The sequence below is a fragment of the Pundamilia nyererei genome, unplaced genomic scaffold, assembly GCF_000239375.1.
Source record: "Pundamilia nyererei isolate P.nyererei 1_Seehausen unplaced genomic scaffold, PunNye1.0 scaffold00001, whole genome shotgun sequence".
Classification (NCBI taxonomy): domain Eukaryota; kingdom Metazoa; phylum Chordata; class Actinopteri; order Cichliformes; family Cichlidae; genus Pundamilia; species Pundamilia nyererei.
The window spans coordinates 5,899,973-5,923,183 of record NW_005187402.1 but is presented as its reverse complement, the minus strand read 5'-3'; the positions used below and the strand labels follow the sequence as shown (position 1 = coordinate 5,923,183).

The window sequence follows — 23,211 nt, the reverse complement described above, 5'->3', positions numbered from 1 at the left end:
AAAGTGTTGAATTCTTCGAAGGTAAAATTAGATTTATAGACCAGAATGCCTTCCACAGTTATCCCCTTATTCAATATTCTCCAAAGGAAATTGTACCTACAGGGTACATATATTCTTTATCTCTACCATTTTTCTGGGATTTTTTTGTTTTTATTCTAGCAGAGATGATAGCAGTCTGTCAACAGGTCTGTGGAGAGATGTTTATTCTTTCTTCCCAGATGCTTCTTTTCAGCTCTTTGTTGGATGGATTTTGTTCCTCAGCCTTCAACTTTGAAAATGCACTAAAGGTGTTCTATTGGACAAAGTCAGGGGACATGTTTGGCCAGGTTCTACTTTCTACTTCTTTTAAAAGTCTTTTGCAGTTGCTGTAAAGGGTTTAGAGTCACTATCATCTCAGAAAATGTTTTTCTCTTCAACCAATATAATTGTTACTCAGTATTTGGGTATATGTATTTATACTTTAAAACTCTCACAGCAAAGTACTTGTTTTGCCATATTCCGACTTGCACTGATTGGAAGTTGCACCACCTACCATTATTCAGCTGGAGTTACTAATGACTCTTGAAATCTACAGTGGAACAGAGACCTCAATGGCTGAGGAGGTTCGATATCTTGCCAGCTAGGTGCCCCCTTTTTTTCCTAGTTGTCTGCTATCAAAAGTTTGGTCCAACTTGGAAAAAAAAGTGCTGTTTGGGTTTTTTTTCTGTGCCCAAAAGTTTTGCTGCAGGGTCATGAGATTTAAACTTTGATACTTTGATGCTGCCAACGTGGAAGTCTCTTGAAAATCGAAGCAGAAACAAATTAATAGTTGTTCTGTCACGTTTTACAATAACATGTTGTCCTTAAATACAAATAATTGTATTAAAAACTGGCAGAAATAACCGTAAATAAAAGTAAATCCCTAATGAAAGCCTGGTTCTGCTCTAGGTTTCTTCCTGTTAAAAGGGAGTTTTTCCTTCCCACTGTCTCTAAGTGCCTACTCATAGTGTACTGTCTGAATTTGTATTACTGTTAGGCCTTTACTTTACAATATAAAGCACCCTGGGGCAACAGTTGTTGTGAATTGATACTGTATAAATGTTGTCATTGTGTATAATTGTGTGTTAAATAATTAATGACATGTGTGACTAAAGGAGGTCATAACGTCAATATTTCACTTGGATTTTTCAATCCATCCATCCATCCGCTTCCGCTTATCCTTTTCAGGGTCACGGGGGGGGCTGGAGCCTATCCCAGCTGTCATAGGGCGAGAGGCAGGGTACACCCTGGACAGGTCGCCAGTCTGTCGCAGGGCCAACACACAGGGACAGACAACCATTCGCACTCACATTCACACCTAGTGACAATTTGGATTATCCAATTAACCTATCCCCACAAGCTGCATGTTTTTGGACGGTGGGAGGAAGCCGGAGTACCCGGAGGGAACCCACGCAAACACGGGGAGAACATGCAAACTCCACACAGAAAGACCCCGGCCTGATGGGGGAATTGAACTCAGGACCTTCTTGCTGTGCAGCAACAGTGCTAACCACCGTGCCACCGTGCTGCCTTATTTTTTTCAATATAATAAAAAATAAACACAAAGTCACAAATTTAATGTTGTAGCTGTTGACTGCCTGCTGCAGCTAACAGTCAAAATAAGTCTACATATCCAAAAACGCTTTGTAATAAATCAGAATATTATCACTGCTCATCTCTTTGCTGCTGAAATAGCTTTACCCCTCAAAAAGAAAACGGTAACTGAAAGGAAAAAGGTAGAGACCACAAAAAAAGACTCCGCTTATATCATACAGATGGAAAAAAAATGCAGGGGTTGAATGAAAATGAGCTGTTTGTTGAAAAGAACTGTTGCATTACAATAGAGTCTGTCCTTGGAAGAAAGACTTGCGAGGCAGAGTCTCTTTCCAAGTGTTTGTATGGTGCCAGAAATATGGAAGAACTGGCATGAATGAGATTCACAGTGAGTGAAAGTTATCTCATCCCCCTGGTTGGTAAACTGGAAGGTCAGCACAGATGCTGCTCATAGGTATAAATTTAAAGGTATGACATTTTTTCTGTAGTGTCTGACCTCGTTGTGCTTTTCCACTGCTACTGTTTATTGTGTCCATTACCGCTCAAAAAATCAACCTTATCACAGGAAAGGCTTAAAACGGGACAGGAAAGAAGCCTGTTTGCTCGATCCCTGTGGAAATGTTGTAGCTGGTTTTCTTGTGTGACTTTAGTTAGTAAGGTGCGACTTGTTTTCAGGCCCCAACATGAACCCTCGGTAACTTCTAACGTTTTGAACTTGCAGCCATACAAGCGTACAGACACACACACACACACTGCTGTGGCCACTCATTTGCATGACAAAGGCTTGGTTAATTATTTAAGGAGCCTTATTTGATCAATACAGGGGAGCTGTATCCGACTGCAGGGACAATCTGAGCCACTGGATTCTATAGGCCTTCATTATTCATGAGAACCACAGAGAGGGACCAGGAAAGAGGGAGGAAGGGAGCAAAGAGATAGAGAGCAACAACAAAGGTAGCGAGGTCTTGTTTCATGTGTATTAAAAGTTTTCCTTTTTTAGTGCTGATGAATATTTTAGAGGATTTGAAACTTAGATGGGACCTCTCTATCTGTAGAGGTGAGAGCGTAGGGGAAGGGTTAGGTGGCGACACTGCTGCTGTGGCAAGTGCGGTTTGTCTCGGGGTAAGGAGGTCACGGAACTAAAAGCTCCGACACACAAGCTGCGTGTTAAGTGTTATATTTAAAAGAGTTATTCCATGTTTTCTCTCCTATTCGACCACCAGAATCCGTAATGGCTGCAGAATCGCTAAAATCATAAATGAAGTCATATCTTTCACATTTGCATGCACGGGCTGATCTTTGTGCATGTGTTCCAGCAGAGTTTGTGTGTCTGTGTGTGTTTGCATGTGTTGTGGATTAGTCACAGGTACATGTCTGCACGCCAGCCCGGCCAGGGGGGCGCTTATCTAAAAATAGTCATAATCCCACAGGAGCAGGAGCATGTGAGTGAGTTCTGTCTACCATCGTCGCTCCCCTCCGGACAGGCCTAGAAGGGTTGGAGGTGTTACGCAAAGGCCGTGCATGGCTTAAGAGGTTATTTCATCAGGTTGTGTATGTACACGTTAGCACACGGGTTCAAGATGTGTAGATGTTTACTGTTTTTCTTTTCTGGGGGGTCTGGATAGCCCCACTATCTCCAAAAAATGAAGGGGGGAAAAGCATCGAAACACTTACATGTATACAAAAAGATACACATACAAAGAGAAGCAAATACTGAGGTAAACATCATCCCACAACAAAAACACGTAATTGTTCCCCAGTTGAAAATCCATCCACTTTTATTGACTTCTCCTCCACTGCAACGCGCAGCTCATTTGGTTCTTGCTTCATCAGGGAATTTTTATGCGGCCCTGATGCGGCTCAGCCTTTTGAAGAGTAGGCGAGTTATGTCTCTGTATAGTGTAAAGAAAGCAGGAAGAGAACAGTAAAGCCAGGGCCCCCACAAGCAACTGCTGCAGAAAGATTTAATTGAAACCAAAAGTAGCACAAGTTTTAGGTTTTTGCGTTTTTTTTTCTAAATTTCATGTAACCTTTTTTTCCTGTTTTTTGTTGGAGGCATAAAACTTTGTTTTACTAAGCGAGTTTTTGCAGTAAGTGCAAAAAAAGAGGGGAAAAAGTACTTGGACGTTGCATTGTAGCCGGTCAAGGCCAGGCAAAGGGTCCTTTGTGGGATCATCTTCAGATTGAAATACCAGATGGTGTTCATGAGGTGAGATGCTTTCTGGTACTGGAGGAATGGTGAAGGGAAAACCTGGGAGAGTGTGAAAAGGAGGCTAATATTCAGAGAGACTTCCTTTTGCTCACCTTTATGACATCTGAGGGGAAGTTACGGCATCCAATCAGCATGTGTATATATGTGTGTGGGTGTGTGATTGCGTGCACGTTTGACCAAACATTCATAATTGGGCCCGTCAGCTCGTTAGACTTTGAGTCAATGCCGTCGTCATGCCAACCGACCACTTTGCTTTTGTGCAGGTCCTCTTTTTTGAAGAGATGGCAACCGCATGGAGATGCTTTGCACAACATAGCAAAATGCACCATCATTAGTTGTTTGTGTGCAACTTTACCTTTTCTGGGGAGGGGGGTGGGGGGGTGATTCCTTTGTGTCCATAGGTTAACTCTGTGTGTTCCCATTTCTTGGCGACTCTCTGTTGTAGGTTACTGACTCCGAGCCAATCCGCCAGTGGCACGTGCTTATCTCACATGTGGGTGCGCATGTCTTTTCTTGAGTGTGCGCAAACTATGTCAGTATGCTAGTCTCATTAAGGGATTGCTCCCATTCACCTGGACACCTCTCTGGGCATCTGATTGAGCTGAGACGAGCTGATCCCAACCGATCGCAACACCTGCTGTGTCGACATCTGGAGAGTCGGAATCACCACTTATCAGTGCTTAAAATAAAAAGGAAGGAAGGAGGGGGGGAAAGCAGCGAAGGAAAGAGAAAAGAAACAGCCAAGACAGAGTTGGGGTTGCAGTCAGCTTATGAATTATATATAAAAACTATTAGACATAAAGAGAATGACAGAGGAAAGGCTTGGATGAGTAGAACTTCCTCAGTCACACTCGACACGTCAAAGTGTGTTTTTTTTCCTTTCTCTTGAAACTGACTGTCACAGGCAGCCCCGTTTCTGAGTCAGACCCTCTCTGTTCTTAAATAACTTCTTTCTCATCTCTGTCAGCCTCCCTCAAGCTCTCTCCCTCTGACTTTCTTTCTGCCAATTAAAGGAACGCTGCCAAAAACTCATCTAATTTGATCTGTATTATATTTAATTTGTTCGCAACTATATGTTGGCTCTTAAAGTGTGTTCAGCCAATCATCTAATTGGATTAAAACGCTTTTTTATCGCGGCAACCTGTTGCACTAACAGGAAGATTATACCTTTAGTGCACCCAGCTGAGCATCAGGACAGTTTTTAGCTATGGCATTTTATTACATATTCCCTATGAAAAAAGAAAAACAAACACAGATATGATAATGTAGTAACAATCCTTTTAGATGAAATAAATGCATCTGCGCTGTTTGATTGATAATTACTTGGAGCTATTATTCTAAAATTCATCCAATGAACAGATTTTCTGTGGGCTAAGGCAGCCAGGCTCCCGCCCAGTACAAAATCTGAGCTCAACTTTAGCCTGATTGGTTTACTTCAGCTCAAGTGTTGCATTTGTGAGTGCAGCTCTGTCAGCTCCACGAATGGACTAACGGTCGGTGTGGAAATGCTGCCGTAATGGCCGCGGCTCTCGTAATTGTTAACTATGAAGTTCACATCAAAACCGATAGCCAGTCTAAGGCCATTACCCCCAAGCTTCTGTTGCCACTGGCTACCAATACAGTCTGCCTCTTTTTTTTCTAGAGTGCGTGCCGCCCATTTGAATTGAATGTGAGCGAGAGAGGTGATAGACCAAGCAAAACAGCCTGAATAAAGAGGGAATCAAAAGAGATATGCTGGATTCTGATCATTCAAGGAGAAGAAAAAGGACACACACTGGGTCTTGACAGATGTAAATGTCAGCCGGATTGTTTGCTTTGAAGGGCTCGGAACGAAGAATACCTATACCTGAATTCTTTTGCTAAAATGTTTTGCTAAAATGTGTGTGCTTTTCTAATAGGCTGCGGGGGCTGAGATCCGCAGCAGAGCTATAACAGACATGAAGAGCCTCAAGGAATGTCTCGTCTTTTACTGCGCTTTTATTTTAACACTACACCATATGTATCACAGTCCTCTATGCGTCTTACCTGAACTTGTTTGCTCATTCCTTTAAGCACGCAAGTGGCTGTTTTTTTGTTTTTTTTCTCGAAGGTGAAGTAAAGGAGAGGAGGCACTTGATGCAACTCATCACTGAGCTCACTGCTACTGTCTCCTGCCTTGTCTGCTCAAAGCGCTCTGGCACCCCGCTGGGAAAGATGAGAGGCTTGATTACAGTCAAATTAGCAAATGAGCAGGTTAATCACAGAACCAAATTCCAGTATAAGGACTGTCATTTTTCTGAGAGATGCTCCTGGTTTTCCTCAAAGAGCCTAAAGAAAAAGAGAGGAAGGATGGAGGAGGAGGAGGAGGGAGGAGGAGAAAAGGCTGAGGACGGATGTTTTTTTTCTCCTTTCTTTTTCAAGAAAAAAAACTCCCTGGTTTCTGCCCTTCTTAGCTCTGAAGCTCGCCGTTTGAGGTTAAGGGGAAATGGTTGCATCAATGAACTATTATTTTTTTTAAGAGGACACTTTTCCCCCGTACATTCTCCCTTTTCTCTCACTCCCTTCCCCTCACTCAGGAGACTGCATCAAACCCCTCACTCCAAGTTTTTCTACCCACTCTCCTGCTCGCTGGCTTTCATCCTTCACTTCACAGGAGCCTTTGGGAGACTTCAGATTTTTTATTTGCTACAACCACGTAGAAAAGGAATTTCTGAGACATCGCCTAAAGTTTGCAAGGACGTTCCATTTCACACAGAGAAAGAATGTGCGGCAAACTCACTGAAGAAAAGGCAAAAGTAATTAGGGAGAAAAGGTAGAATTTCTCTGCTGACCTTGGTCAGCTGTGCCACTCTTGTCGAGTTTGTTCATGTGACAAGCTGAAGATAAGTGTTTAGGAGCTATGTGATGCATCAGAGTGAATGCTGTGCTTTGCCTCGGTCAATGGCCTTTGGGCATATTTATGACTGCAGATAGTGTGCATGTGTGTACGTGTGTGTGGGTAACTGAGACATGGATGGATTTTTGCGAGCAGATGTGTATGAAGTCTGGAGCAAATGGAGTGAGAAGCTGAGCAGCTGGCAGAGGACAAGGAGTAGGCTAGTGAAGAAGATGGGAGATTTACGCACGCTCACAAACACGCACACAAACACGCACACAAACACACACACAGGCACGTAGACGCGAGCGATGATGATTCAAGCTGGTGGCGCACACGCGAAGTGACATGACTCACACCAGTTCACTTTCCAGATGCCGTCATTTGTGTGTCATCTCAGCGACAACCTACTGCAACACCGCTAAATTAATTTCTCCTGCCTTGTCACCCGCGTGTCATCATCTGTCATCAGTTCAGTGAATTATATTTTCACTCCGGCAAGTGTTTCCAGGGAATTTGTCTTGGATGTGCTCAAATCTCTTAATGGACCCAAAGTTGTGAAAGTTGGCTCTCGCATTTTCTGGGTGCTGCCGCCGCTGCAGCCAGAGGTATTCACGGCGGAGAGCTGTGCAACATGGCGAGGGATGCCTAAGTAACTGCGAGCACTCAGAGGGCATCTATATTTTATTTGTCAGTTAGATTTGAGCGAGGGAGAAGATCTGCGCTTTGCTTTCCGTTGATCGCTTTCTTGACAGAAACGTATCAGCTCTTCGTGCTCAGCATCAGTCCCACTGACCCCTCCCCTGTCTTTCTTCTTTATTCCTCCATTTTTCTCTATCCATATTTCTCTCCTCCTCTCCCTTTCCCTCCCCCCCACTTAGACAACTCTATTGGATTTTTAGTCCATTCCAAATGAATTGAGCTGCAGCACTCATGTCGAAACGAGCCCAGTCGATTGCCTAAATGTAACTATGCACAGTTATTGGTACTGCAGCGCAAGCCATTTGCGGGAAGCCTAAACATTATAAACAAATAAAGCAGCCGTATTGCCTCCAGGCCTTTGGTAGGAATGCACTGCAGTGTCTGGTGAATGGGCAGCCAGCGTGAAATCCAATATAGGCCCGTGCGTTAAGGAGGAGGGAGAACACTCCACTCCAATCTTCATCAATATAGCACTATACAAGACTGGTGTGGCTACTGCCACCATAATACGACCACTTTTTTTTTTTTGACCACTCCATGCCACATGATACTACTAACACCAATACCACCTGCTATTTCCTTTACTACAAAGACAAAAAAGGGAACAATCTGCAAGGGTTTTTGGTTACAAGAGTTCCCCGCAGAGCTGTAATGAATCTTTGTGGCTAACCAGAGCAGGTGATTCAGGTGGTTCTTAAAAATGTCTTCAGATCTTTTGTGGATCTTAAAAATGCCCCCAGACACGGGTGATTTCAAACCTTTCATGCACTTGTACTTGTGAGTTTCATTTTGCAGCACAGTTGTGGCCTTTTTGAGCACTTTTCATAAACATGGTATTTTAAAGTCCAGGTGTAGGCGTAGGATAAAAAAAGGCAACTTTTCCAAGTCCTGCCTTTGCCTATTATTTCCACTGCAATCACAATGGCCACCACAGAATAAGTGATTGGCAGTATAGTTACAGGAGCTGCAGCAGCAGGTGTTATAAATGTCTCAAAATTGTGATTAATGTATGTGTGTACGTTCGACACTCCAGACTTTCTAAAGGGAAAAAAAATAATGATTTTACAGCACAGCCAGAGACGGGTTCACATGGCAATGAGCAGGCTGTGTTCTACCCTATCTACCCCACAGACTCTGTCCTAGACTTTGTTTATCTCTTATCACTGTGCCCTAATGGTTTAGCGTGGTACAAGAGCAGTGAGGGATAAATCACCAGAGGTCTTCTGGTTGCTACAAGACATGCACACCCAGAGGAGTCCTTTCTCCCTCTCTCTGATTTGCTGAAAACCCTCCGGTTACCTTGGAAACCCCTTCATCATGAGCAGTTATTGTGACACTGACCTAGAGCGTGACCTGAGTGTGATGACCTCACACCATTAGTTGCAGGGTGTCTTTTGGTGACCTGTGCGGTGTTTCTAAGGGACATGTTCTTCACAAGACCGCACGCACACAGTCTCTGTGTGAGGTCACGCGGCTTCATGCATATTTGAATGCGCAGAGATTAGGGAGAAGGTTAAAGGGCAACATGTACATGTACCAATCATCATGGAGGATGATTCTGTCTCCTTCCTTTCCTCGGTATGCTGTTCGAAATGACAGATTTTTAACCCAGCATCTGTCCCCAGTCCTAGCTAACCTCTCAAACAGCAACACATTAATCGCCTCAACTTCTCTGTTTTCCCATCACTGCGAGCAGTATCCATCTTGACAAGTCATTTATTCTTATTTTCAATTTTGCAGACTTATTTTCCTTAATAGAAGAGAAACAAATCTGCCAATTGGATGCGATAGCTCATTTGTATCTGTCATGCCAAAGTGGGACATTTCTTGAATTAAGATGGGGTTTTAAAGCTTCAGCAGGCAGAACACTTGTTGCATAAGAAATTATGTAATACCTTTACCCCACCGGGTAGATTGTTGGATTTTTGTGCTTGAAATGTGGTGAACACATTTTCGGGAAGACTGAATAAAATAAAACATCATTATTATTTTTGGTCTGTAATTGGTTTTCATTATTTCTTCTTTATTGTTAAATGCAGTTTTCACATACTTTGTTTTGCAAGTTACAGCAAACTTTTGCAAGAGCTGCTTGCCAGGCCGTAATGTAGCCTAGTGTGGGGTGCTTTTTAATTCAAGTCTAACTGCTGCATTGATTTCCTTCATTCATCCATTTCTCTCTATTGCGTTGCCATTATGGATATGGCTGCTTTATAAAGTATCTTTATGAGACAGCTTAAGCTTTTTGTCCACCTCTTCTGCAAAGTGGGCCCTTGCAAAAGCTGAGCAGTCATTCTCCCATCCCATCCCCCATCCCACCACCCCACCTCTCATTTCATTTCTTCTGTGTGCCTTCCCAGCCATATCCTCTCTAATGAAGCTAAATCTAGCATGCTAAATGGGACCAGTCAGCTATGTCATTGGTGCTGGAGCAGCCTGGGCTGTCTTCTATTGGCCCCAAAGGCACAAACACTTCAAGACGGTAAGTCGGTGGCATTAGAAGCATTCACAGTACAGTAGGCACAAACAATATAGTCCCAAGTAGCGGGCACTTATCAGTGGTAGCTCTGAAATATTGGTACCATGCATACAGCCGAAGACAGAGGTACCCATGTGTGGGCTGTAGAGAACAGATAAAAGTAACGGAGTCAAAATGTGCATGTGAAAGTGCAACTGTAGCTCCAGCTGAGATCGCTACTGTACCAGAGATCAACAGTAGCGAGACGTGCTCGGTGGGAGACCGGCTTGTCAATTGCACCACTCTCAGCTTTAAAGTTCTCAGCTTCAGGATTTTGTATAGAATCTAATGGCTTTGGAGTGTGAGTGCACACAGTCACACAAGTGGAAAAGCACCGTACTATAGGACCCTACATGACAATCCAAAATGCGCACACACTTACAGGTACGCACACGCGCACACACAGTGTGCCAAATCTCCTACTGAAGTCCAATATATCCCTCACAAACCCATTAAAGGTGCTTCATACAACAGCCTCTCAGCGAGAATACAGAGAGGGAAGTGAGAAAAGAACAGACTGAGAGGGAAACAGAGCACAAGAGCGTTTTTTAGGTGGTAAAAGTTCAAACACATTCTGGTGTACATGTGTACACCGCTTTATACGCAGATTCGTTTTTATGACGCTTTGAACAGTAAAACATGCGGTAGCAACACTTTTCTGCTCATTAAGTTGTTTAAAACTGTACATTTGTAAGCACAGATACATTTTATTATGAAGTGTCCTTGTGTCATTGTAGTGCATAAAATGTTTTTATCGCTATCAAATGCCTCTTTATCTGGAAATAAACCGGGGCTTTTCAGTCGGGCGTAGGATTAGCTCAGGCATGCCAGAAAGTCGAGTTCAGCTGCAGTCCTGGTAGATCAACTGACCTCAGTGCCAGCAAACATCACGTGATGGCTGAGCTGATACAGTCCTGTGTGTTCACTTGATAAATCTCACAGCCTTCTGCATATCTGCAAGCTTGGTGGCCAACCTCCATCGCAGCCTCCCCGTTTCATGCTGCATCTGACTTAATTACTGTCACATCTGTTATCTGAGCTGGGGTTTTGCTGTTGCTCTACCATCCTCCCTTTCCACGTATGCACAAGGTCCCAGAGCAGAACCATGGCACCAAATATAAATGACCGCAGATAGAAATGTTGCAGAGAGAGTGCTGACGGGGGCTAGAAAGAGAGAGCATATTTTGCCCATATTGGCTTCTCTTTACTGTTAAATCTAGACTAATTTAAATTCATCTCCTCACATACAAGGTCCTAAATAATCAGGCCCCATCTTATCTTAAAGACCTCATAGTACCATATTACCCCAACAGAGCACTTCGCTCTCTGACCGCTGGCCTACTTGTGGTTCCTAGGATATTTAAAAGTAGAATGAGAGGCAGAGCCGTCAGCTTTCAGGCGTTTCTTCTGTGGAGCCAGCTCCCAGTTTGACTTTGGGAGAAAGATACGCTATCTAATTTCAAGAATAGACTTAGAACTTTCCTTTTTGATAAAACTTATAGTTAGGGCTGGATCAGGTGACTCTGAATCCTCCCTCGTTGCAATAGGCCTAGGGTCCTGGGGGCTTCCCATGATGAACTGTTGGGGTTCTCGCTAGGGCTGGGTATCGTCACTGATTTCTAGAATCGATTCAATTCCGATTCACAAGGTCCCGAATCGATTCGATCCACGATTCGATTTAATTCGATTCGATTCGATTTAAATCTGGGAAATTTTGACAGTCAGAAATATTATAATTCAGATCAGTACATTTACATATTTTTGTATCAATAAAAAGGAAGCTGACACACGCAAGACTTTATCACGGGTGTGAGCGTCACAGCAGATGCCTTTGTGTCAAAGTAGCTGAAGATAAAACACAGAAAAACATGAAGGTTTTCCTGGCCTGGGATTTATAAAAATATTCTGCAGTACATCAAAAACGAAAGAAAACCATTAATCAACTTATGAACATCACCTCTGAAGTTACAGCAGTTTTATTAGAGACACGTTAAGCGTTTTGCATTTTGAATAATTTTAAAAAGTTTAAATTTGTTCAGTATTGAACAGCAGAAATGAGGTTTTCTTTTCGGAAGAATGTAAAAGGGAAAAAAACAGCGGCCGACAGCGCTGTAAACAACAGTAGAGTGGTGCGTAACAAGCAAGCGAATAATGACGAAAGGGAAACTGTTCTTGAAGTACAGAGAGAGAGAGAGAGAGAGAGGGAGGGAGAGAGAGAGAGCGAGAGAGCTGTGCATCGCGGTGGAAGCAAAACAGTGAAAGTCAGAGTGAATTCATGGCGATTTTATGTGAAGCGTTTGGATCTTCTTTTGCTGCTGGTTCGGTCAGTATTGTTTGGAGAGAGATCAAACTAACAGCTTTAGAATCGGCGCATAAAGGGTGTGAACACAAAGCACGGACCCGCCGACAGGTCAGAATCAGCTTTCAGCCCCGACTGTGAGAAAGGCATCTAAATGATTCTGATCCGCGGGTTGCGCTGTGTGTTTAAGTCTATGTGCAGAATCCGTGTACCTGCTCTCATTTACTGTCTTAACTGTTTGATGGTTCTTGAAATTTTGTGAGATTTCACCAGAGATTCTGGCATTTTGGGCAAAATAAATTTATATTAAAAAATCGATTCAGGATTTTAATGAATCGATTTTACGTTATCCAAGCCAGAATCGATTTTAATCGATGAATCAATTATAAAAACCCACCCCTAGTTCTCGCTCATATTATTGTAGCATCTTTACCTTGCAAAATAAAGCGCCTTGAGGCAAATGTTGTGATTTGGCACTATATAAATAAAACTGAATTGAATTGAACAGAAATAACTTTCTCCTTTTCATGGTTTGCTTGCAAAGTACCTTACTTCGCAAGCAAACCATGATATTACTGGAGGATACATTATACTGAATATGAGCATGCTGCAATGTGTTTTGGCAAGCAAAAATATACATTTTGGACACATCCCTGGCCTTCACATTTTTCTTTTAAACTGTCACATGTTCGCCGTTGGCATTTTTGTTAGAGCCACTCAAGTTTGAAAGTGCACGCAGACTTCGCTGTTAGGATAAGTAGAAGACATCATTTCTTATTTACCCAATAAATAAAGTATCTTTTAGATCTTCTTTCTGGGAATTCCCTCAGCTTTTAGTGTGTGTATGGGAGGGGTTACTTTGTTTCATTTTAAGTTAAGGAATGAATCACTGCAGCTTGTGTTTGACCTACATACATCTACCTGAGCTGAGGTAAGACACCCATATAAGGCTGACGGTGTGTCTCCTCCCCGCTCTCTGACTAGTTGACATTTCAGCCTGAAGAAATGAAACCTTTGGCATTTATTCACCGCTCCAGGGTTGCTCAGCCCTATAGCTGCTGTCATTTACACTTTGTAATATGTGTGTTAGTGCTACACTTTTCTGTTAACTTAAACAATAGCTGACTACCCTCTAAAGAGACAGGATGGCAGTATAATCGCTACAGTGTCCCTCAACATTTCACTTCCGCACAGAGTTATGGCATGCACACGTACACACACAGACGATGCATGTTGTACAGTAAAAGCCAGCCAAAGTCTTCAGTGTGTCACCTCTGTCATAGTGTTAATTAGACAGTGTCACCGGCTGTCCCCAGTGACATTTATTGCACATTTGAATATTTTACCCAGACAGATGGTAAGAATGTCAAGGCGTGACACTGAGTTATTAAGCCCTAGCCCTCTCCCTCTGCGACAGAATGCAGGGCTTGTCAGCACTCGATTGTTTTAATAACTCAGTGGCAGTGCCGCAGCGAAGTTTGCCCTCACTCTCCGTGCTGCAGCTAGTTCCTAGGGCACAGGTGAAAAAAAAAAGCCCCACACACTACCAAGGGTGTGATTCTGCTGAATGAGGATGAGCAGGAATTCCCTCAATGAATAAAAGAACGGGGTAGCGTAGCTCTGTGACCCAACTGCTGACATTATCCATCTGCAGATTGCCAAGCTTTCTATATCTCACATGACCTTCACCTGCATTATAACACTCTTGTCAGACGCGCAGCCCAGCATGGATGTGCACCATAACCTCAAAATAAGACACTACTGTAAAGTGGCTGGAAATATCCAGCCCTCATATCACTGCAAAGATGCCGAGATGGATGGTACTCCAAAATACACTGAAGTTTCTTTTTTTTTAAATATAGCACCACTTTCCAACTTGAAAAATCTAGAATTAGGAGATTTTGAGAGGATGTCCGCACACTGGATGCCTGTGGAGGAATAGGTCTGCTCAAATTTAGTTTGGCTGGCAGGTGTTGGGTTGGATCCTTATCAGCTGATGATCACACAATGGCAGATTGTGTGGCAGAAGCTGTGGCAACAATTCCTGTCGCAGAGGATTCACACTAACACTAAAGAGAGGTAAATAACTGTGAAAAGACCAAGTTAAACTGTCTTTGTAAATGTAGACATCATTCAGGCTCTACATCTTTGAGTACTTGAATAAGATCATTCAAAAATCTTTCCAATAATGTTAGCAATATGTCAGCGTGCCCACATACTGGCACCATTTGCCTGTATTTGTGCTTGCTTGGTTTTTATATCTCATTGAAAGAAAAGTTTTTTTTGAAAAGTTTCCCTGTGAAGAGATGAACCAGAAAATAAACTGAGCCCACTTGTCAGAATTATTACATGTTGCATTTCCAAAATGGAACTTCAGTTATTAAGATTATAGTGTAAAATTAGGATTAACAGCTGGGTGAACACAATTTAAGCAGTGACTTTTTTTTTTTTTTTGCATTATTCATTTGCCATATTGAGGGGAAACGGGATGGAATTGTGTGAAAAACACAAAGAGACTTGGAGAGCAAATTCTAGCTAGCAAATGGGTTTCGTGGAGAGACTGAAGTGCAATGTAAATTTGTAGCAGGTTCTGACTTGTTGCACTGTTTGGGTGTAAAGGCCCTTTAATACAGATAAATACTCAACAAACATTGATTTGTTGGCTCTATGCTGTGTGTATACTAAAACAAGCCAGTACACCCAAGGTGGACCTCTGGCATTTGATGCTTGTGAGTAAAAAAAACAATCCACACACATAAAAAACCTTTTCTCATTTGTTTTCGTAACAGTGTAAGTCTATAATATAAGCCTGGTTTGTTTAGTTAGCCAAGTATATCCTCCCTGCTGTCGCCGCGTCCCATTCCCACAGCTCATTCTCATCTTGTCCGTCATTTCTCCCATGAGTTTTTGAGCTATGTGTAATTACCCAGTTTGTTTGCACCTTGGCTCTAACTGGCTGTCTTGTCACAGCCAGCTTGTGTTCACAGGAAGCATGTGTGTGTGTGTGTGTGCGCGCGCGTGTGCATGAGGGTTTGCATGTGCCAATCAGTCTTTAGCAAATATGGGCGTGACAGGCAAGAGTATGCAACAGTTCTTGTGTGTTTCTCAGCACATGTGTGCGCCACCCCGAGCCCGCTCTGGCAGACATGGAGAGACAGAGAGAGGGACCTTGTCGTTCCTAATCCCTTTGTTTTGAGTCAGATTAGAGCTTTGCGAGGCGTTTGCGAGGCCTGCAGAATGTGGATTTAAGGATTAGTCTAATAAACAGAGGCTCTGTGGCACTCTGCAGCCCAGTGTGGAGATTACACAGGCACCAAGTGCAAGAAAGAGAGAGGGATGGATGCCCCCCCATCCACCCACCACCTCCTCACATCCTTCCTCATTTGTTTTCCATCCTGGCAAATGAGAGGAGAGAGCGAGAAAATGGAAGGTGGATGGGACCTTTCCTCCTCCCAGCAACTGTGAGTCACATATGCAGACTCTGGGGTTGGTAGGCCTAAATCTTATCCTGTACCCATGTACAATCCCAACAATACTTCATAAATACTGGCTGATCAAAGGGGATGTTGCCTCACTCAAACCCAATACTCAGCAGAGCACAAACTAGGCACAGAACAAGGCTCTGCATTGGCTTGAAAGCCTAACACAACTATTAGCTCACTAAGAATCCCATCTTGTCTGTCTGCATTTCTGATTAGCATTTTCCAAAGCCTGTACTACTGGAGATAAATGAATGTGTTCTTGCTTTCCTTTCTATTTCAGTACAGTATGAAAATCAGCTTGCAGGGACATGAAACACGATAGAACTAGGCTCAATTACGGAGAATATATCTTGCTTTATTTTTCTAGGTGACCTTATTGTTGCATAGCAGTGCAGATGAAAGGCAGCCTAATTTGTAAACTCTACTACAGACTCATTATGTGTACACTTGCTAATGATTGTTTCAAAATCTGAAATATGGAAGTTTGCCGCACATCACTGCACTCAGATGCTGCATTGTAAAGTAGTTAAACCCAGAATGTACACAGTAATCAAACACGGGTACCATTACAATTATCATGTAAATCTGACAGCTTCATGCATCTCCAACCTGATATTATTCTTAAAATGTAATTTATTTTCTTGTGTGCGAAAATCAGCAATGCTTTGAAGAAAATGTGTTTCAGCAGAAAGTTTTTTTCCCAAGATTGCCCTTTAAGCGAACTCAGAAACAAACCTTTGTGTGCTAAACAAGTGAACTGAAAGGCTTGTAGCGTGCGCTGCAGCTAAGCCATTAGCTTAGCAAAGTACCAGGTGAAATAGCTAATAGCGCTTAAGCCTAAAACGATCTGAAGATCTGGATATAACAGTCATGTCATGTACCTTACTTGACCAGCGTGGAGGTAGAAGCAGTAGCATTTTATTTTGAAGAAAGATATACTGAAGGGTGATAGATCAATGTGTTAGCCTGCTAACGCTAGCAAACAAGTGTTCACTTCCTTAACTAGTCTGGCTAACTGGAATTCAATACCGGCTAGTCAACAGACTGACAGTCTGCCATGCTATGTAGTTATTAAAGAGTTGTCTCTGTAGATGAAAATCCTATGATGCCACTAACTAACGCTGCTCTTTAAAACTGAAAGCACTTGAGTATAATTCACCTCCATTAATGCTGATGAACAGCTAAAATTTGGTCACTATGTTTTGAACTGCCATAAGACGTGCAACGTCTTGGTATTTTAGCAGCAATACCTTTTTTGTTTGTTGTTAGTAAATAAAATTAAAAAGAGAAAAAAAATTCTTGCCCTTGAACAAACCGAATACGATGTGCTTTTGAACTGCAATGAGACTGTGTTGGCATTTCAGTGTCAATATCTTATTTATTATTATTGTATTTTTTGCATCTGTGTTGCAATTTTCTACAATGGAAGCAATTTTCTTTTTCACTAAGACAACTTTATTGAATTGGTTTGTCAACAACACAAACAAATAATGACAGAACCAGTGAATACAACGACTGATCACTCATAATAAGCAAGTGATTTTTACCTATTTGGCTCAAAGAGGTGTTGGAGGTAATGATGCGAGGTTTGTGGAAGAGAGAGAGCGAGAGATGAGATGTTTCCTGTCCTGCACCCCTCAGCTGCTGGCTCGCAAAGCACCTTGGATCCAAAATGGAGTTGTAGTTTCCAGTTGAACTGGAGCCATCCAAGCATGCGTCCATCCGTTTGCCTTGTGTGTATACTGTACGTGTGAGTCTACACACCTTTTTGTGTGAATATTCAAAGCCACCCGAGATCGAAGACATGATTAATGGCTGTTCGTGGTGAGGAGCCTCTCCGTCGGGGCGCAGTGCAGAGCTCATAGACGGAGCGCTTGAGTGTGAGTTGTACGACGAATAATGGAGGTCGCAGTGCACTGATAAAATTGTATAAATACAGGAATATTTATCTGCTGAAGCTCCTATTAGCCTTTGACACAGAAACACGCGTTTATTTTTACAACATTAACTTGTTATCTGTAAATGAAACTCGAATTCTGATATATAAAATAAGAAATTAAGTGATTTTTTTTTTATTACTACACATTCTAAAAACTAATTACTATGATTCACCTTTACTTGTATTCAGCACAGAAAAGAAAAGATTTTACAGTGAAAAGAACAAATTATATGTTAGGATAATAAGGATTTACACCTACACATCGGATGTCAAGTACACGCTGCTTTTAGGGGAAATCTGAACATGTAATTGAATGCTTTGATGAACTTTGCATATAGTATTTCCATTTAAAGCATATTTGGACTTTGACTTGGATGTTCACTCCTGAAGTCAAGATGCACAGATGCTTTGTGGCGATGTATAATTGAGTATGAGTTTCATTCAAGGATTTGTTTTCCGTCTTTATTCTCTCGCAACCTCTCTGTACTCAGCTCTCTTCTTGCCTCCTCTTTTGTTTTTTCTCAGTCACTCCGTGTCTTCCTCTCTTTGTCTTTGTGAACAAACTGCGTAAACAACTTAATTTGAGCAGCGGCACAAAAACAGCAGAAAATTGAAGCCAAACGCTTTATAGCCACAATTTTGTCTTTTGTGATAACAGGGCCAGGTTTTCAATAGGCCATCTTTTGCTATACAAATTCCATTCAAATTTTTAAAAACCCACAAAAAATCCCCCACAAAAAAACACAAGAGCGAGCGATAGAGAGAGAAAGAGATCATGAGAGGGAGAGAGAGACGGGGAAAGAAAAAGACACCAAATGAACAACTTCATCTCCTGTTGACAAAGAGTGCTGGAAGAGTGGATAAATTTTCTGATGGAAAGGCTCCATGCTGTGTTTTATCAGGCTTTTAGCTGCCAGTCTTGTTGGCTGATTGCTGCTTTTGGTGTGGTTACAATTGAATTAAATGAGCCAGGTAATGGCTGTGTTACAGGCTCCTCTAATGCAATGATAAGAAGCTAAAATAAAGATAAGACTAGATAAGATCAGATGAGATGCTTATAGGATATAAAAGATTAAAAAGTACATTGAAGGAGTAACAAAAAACAGTAATAATTATTCTTATGTTTGATGCTTTAAAGAAGCATAAAAAATATTAAACCTACTTCACAGAACAAAAGAAAAGCTATATAACAGAATCAAATCCTCATGCATAAAATTGGATGTGATGTAATTACATGGTTTTAGTTAAACGAGAAATGGAGTAAATGAAGTTTTACTATGGATAAAACAGCTGTAAATACATTTAACAGGTTCAACATACTATATAGAAGTGTAAGTTACAGGTAATATTATAATGTAGCACTACTTTAGTGTTCTATTTCTTGAAAACCCGTTTAAGCATCTCATCTAACAAAACAAAAATAGGACATGTACTTTTCTGTATTTTCTGATATGAACAATTATTGAGACTTATAATATTCTCAATAATGCAAGTGCACAACTCTTAGAGCTAAGAACAACAACAGCTATTTCTGGTGTCTTGTACGAAGAAGTCAGCAGAGTGAACATGCCCTATTTGTAACCTCCTGGTTGGCTGCAGTAGGAGTCATCTGGTCAGGAAGCCTCCCACAGTGTGATGGCCCTAAACAGCATCTATACTAGCGCTCACACATCGCCTCCGTGCTTATTTGTATGATAAATGTGAGCAGTGGCTGGATGGAAGATTTGCAGCTAATTGTTTTCGGCGATCGTGCCAGTCTACCTGTAATCATCAGAAAACAGAGCAAAGGATTGAGGTCTGAGTCCGGTCAAATGTATCCAGCATGTTCCCAGAGCTGGATATCTCGGTAATGGTTTCCTGAGGCAGATTTGTGTCACGATGGAACAATACCTGTGGCAATTTCAAGGCACAAATGCACCAATTTGCCCACTGATTAGTAGGTCTTATTCACTTTAACCTCCCACCCCCATATTCTGCTAGTTTGATAGAATAGTTTGCGAGAAAACAGGAAGGGAGAATTGGGATTTGTTCACGACTTAATATGTCACTTGTGTTTCGATTGTGCCAGGTGAAGAAAATGAAGCCTCATTTTGATCCATAAGAACTGAATCTTCATTGTCTGTTACTTTGCTTTCCTTGATATTTGGTTTTTGTTCTTTAGGAGGTTGTTAAGGTTGAACACAAAACCGTCTTGTTTGATACTTGCTAATCCGCTGATGTCATTAACATCCTATTAACTGGGTGTGATTTCTAGTTACAGTGGATTTACATTGTGCGCTCCATATTTCTTTTTTTCCCCCTTCAAAGCTGTTATTTGCAGAGAAAAGGCCATTATCTGCACCAAACTTCACCTCTGTAATTTCCAAAATGAATTCCCCGCCCTCCCTGTCATCTTCCAATTACATTTCTCATTCTGCCTGGATTTCATGGTCACTTCACGGTTGCATGCATGTCTCTTTTCTCCTTCATCTAACCACGCTTTCTTGCCTGTCAAGGAGACGCGGCTGTTTTGCAGGCTCGCGCACGTCTTTCTATAGTTTTGCATTTATGCGTGTGTTTGTCTGTCTGCTGAGTCTGTGTGGGTGTCTGCACATAAATATGCATGCACCTACGTGCTAGCGTACCATGGAGTTGTGGTATGCGAACAGTCAGAATGACAGTAAGTCATTGTACTTCTGATAAATGAGATGATCTGCCTCGTTGTGACGATCTGGGGGGTTGGACTGTTGTCGCTGGAGTAATTAACTAAGAAAAGTTTGCCTGTATGTGCTTCAGTGACCTTGAGGAAACACCTGGCTGGATGGGATGTGATTGATAATGTGTTCCAGATCTCAAGGTTGTTTCCCTTAGCTTCCTCCAGTCTATCCATCAGCCCGCTATTGTGTGTCTTCTCTTCTGCTTCTACTATTTTTTTCCATTAAAAAGTAAAATCACAAAATCCAGTTTATGACATCACAACTCAGTGTGTAAGGCTCACGCCTAAAGCTTAGACCTTTGGATGACTAAAGGGAAATTTTCCACTTACGACAGATGAGTGTTCATATTCACAGTTTATTCTGTACAGTGAAGCTCAACTGTACAGACAGTACAGTCAGCATCATTAGTGTAATTCTGTTTTCTCAGCCGATTTGACATCCAAGTTTTCATCTGATGTAAAGTGACCAACTTTTGCCTATATTTTTGACTCAGTATATGCTGGTAGACCAGCTTTAATGTGCCATTGCACTGGCTCAGAAACTCTACAGTACACCACAGATATTCCCTCATTTGACGTTTTTAACGATGGCAGCGGACAGAGCTGTCAGTCCGGAATCTACCATACTCGATCAAGCTTAGAGCTGTGCGACTGCAAAGGCCATGGCATATGATTCACATCCGTTTTATACATTTCAAACCATTCAGTGACCCGTCATGCCCTATAGATGGTGGCATTGTCACCCTGGAAGAGACCACTCCCGTGAGGATAGAAATGTGAAGGGGTGGGATAAATCTGATCGCACAGAGTACCGCTGTATTCGTTTGTGGTCACACGTCTGTCAAGTAGACCTAAACCATTCCAGCAGAATGCCCAGGAGCATACACAAGAGCTCTTCACTGTAAAGATCAATGGGGTACTTTCTGGTTTTGTTTTTTCCTTTAATTTGTCACCCACCTGTGCACACCCACAGCTCCACACGGAGACTCGTTTGGCCATTATTTCTTTAACCCCAGTCTGAATGTCCCCACATTTTCTGAGCCAGTATCGCTCTCTATTTCCTCGCCCTCCATTCAAGGTACAAACACATTAAGGTCGAACTCCTAATAGCCTGTGTGATGGATGCCCAAGCATAATGAGCTCTTTATGAGACTTAATACCTACTGTTAATCAATGGACATAGCAGGGCACTTTTCAATACTACCTTCTAAGCATTTTAAAATGAGCCCTCATTGAATAGATTGACTCACATTCTGTATACTTGTCTCTCCTTCTCCTCTCTCTTCTAATTCTTCCTCTGCTCCTGCATGTAATTAATTACATCACATATTCAAAAAAGAAATGATGCCTGTCCTTTAGAGATGCCCTTGTCTGCTCTCATATTGATAAAAACTATTAAGACTGAACAGTATTTTTGGTGCAAATGCAATGCAACGCTGTAATTCTGTGGGTGGATCGGACTTTTTTCAGCCTCAAGTAATGGAACCATGGGTTCATTACCATAAATATCCCATAGTAGCTATAGCTGGAGGAAGGGTGCCTGTCAATTACAGCTGGCTGTTTGGTTGTTGTCATATCATTGTACTTTGATCCTTGGATGCCAGCGTAATGCATTCCTCAAGGCTGCAAAACTTGCATCAAGCTTTATTAGCGTCATTATCGTATCATAGACGCAGTGTCATAATACAAATGTTTAGTTGCCTTACAGGCTGTTTTACAGTTTATGTCAAGTTTAGGAGACTCTGTTGTCTCAGGTATCGCTGGACTGAATATGTGTGTTAGCGATGTTCTGTTTGCGTGTATCTGTGTTTGGGTGTGTTTGATTATCCCTCAAAGCCTCTAAGGGAGCCGGATTCATTCCCACTCTGATAATGAGGGAGAGACTAGCAATGCCCTCAAGTCATTTCTCCTCTTCTTCCATCCTTCCTGTTGCTTTTCTTTCTTTCTTTCTTGCCTTTTGCATCTTCTTTTATTATTATTTCTTTTTAGTCTCGATAATGCACCTGCACTTGTCCACTTTCGTTGTGTGCATACCTCCGCCAGCATTGGTTTAGGATGACCGCATTTGAGTCCCTCTCTGTTCTAATAGATTTAAATGCCGTCTGACCATTTTTCATCAGCGCGGTCAATGGCTGACTGTCTCTGTGGACCACAGTGCTAACAGCTCTGTTTCGCCCTGCAAAGCGTAAGCGCAACAGGGATGCTCTGAAAAAAGGAAGGGAAGCAAATTAGAGGAGCCACCTTAGACTGAAGGAAAACATCTGCACCAAATAATTCTCTTTAGTGATGGATTGCACATTTTTTCATTCAGTTAATATTTAAGTTTAATAAAAAAGACTGGAAATTTATATCGTCTGATTCATCGCTTTCCTAAAGTGCAATAAACTATATATTTAAGGACTTGGGAGTTTTTAATAGCAGAGGTTGGCAGCATTCACTCCTGTGCAGTAATAAAGGAATTAGTGTGTATTTATAAAGGTAATATACAGTTTTACTAAATGTACCCACCTAAAGAACTAAAAGGGAGCTTTGTGTATGTGAGGGAGGGCGAGCATGCACCAGGAAGATTATGTGATATGCCTCCATATGTTCAATGTGCACCACGTGAACACGTGTTTTAGATGAAAACAAAACAAAATCTGAAATGCGAGCTTTGACTGTAGGATACATAATAATACATCTCAGTGAACAAAACCAGTTTATGTACATTAATAAAAGCAAAGCTTAGCTGTGCACAATTTCACTGGGATACCTGTGTATGGGAAATTACTAGTGCATGAAAGAGAAGGAAAGTCCTTGGTGTGCAGCTCCACGAGCTGGCAGTGCTCCCTTGGTCTGGTTATGATGAGCCAGGCTCAGAAGAGTTGTGGTTTCGTGTGTGTGTGTGTGTGTGTGTGTGTGTGTGTGTGTGTGTGTGTGTGTGTGTGTGTGTGTGTGTGTG

General features: G+C 42.0%; 1 protein-coding gene across 6 annotated transcripts in view; it reads left to right on the top strand.

Annotated features, from left to right (window-relative positions):
- The window catches only part of tenm2a (teneurin transmembrane protein 2a), a 216,665-nt gene that overhangs the window by 34,191 nt on the left and 159,263 nt on the right, over positions 1-23,211 (top strand). The gene's annotated exons all lie outside the window — the stretch shown is intronic.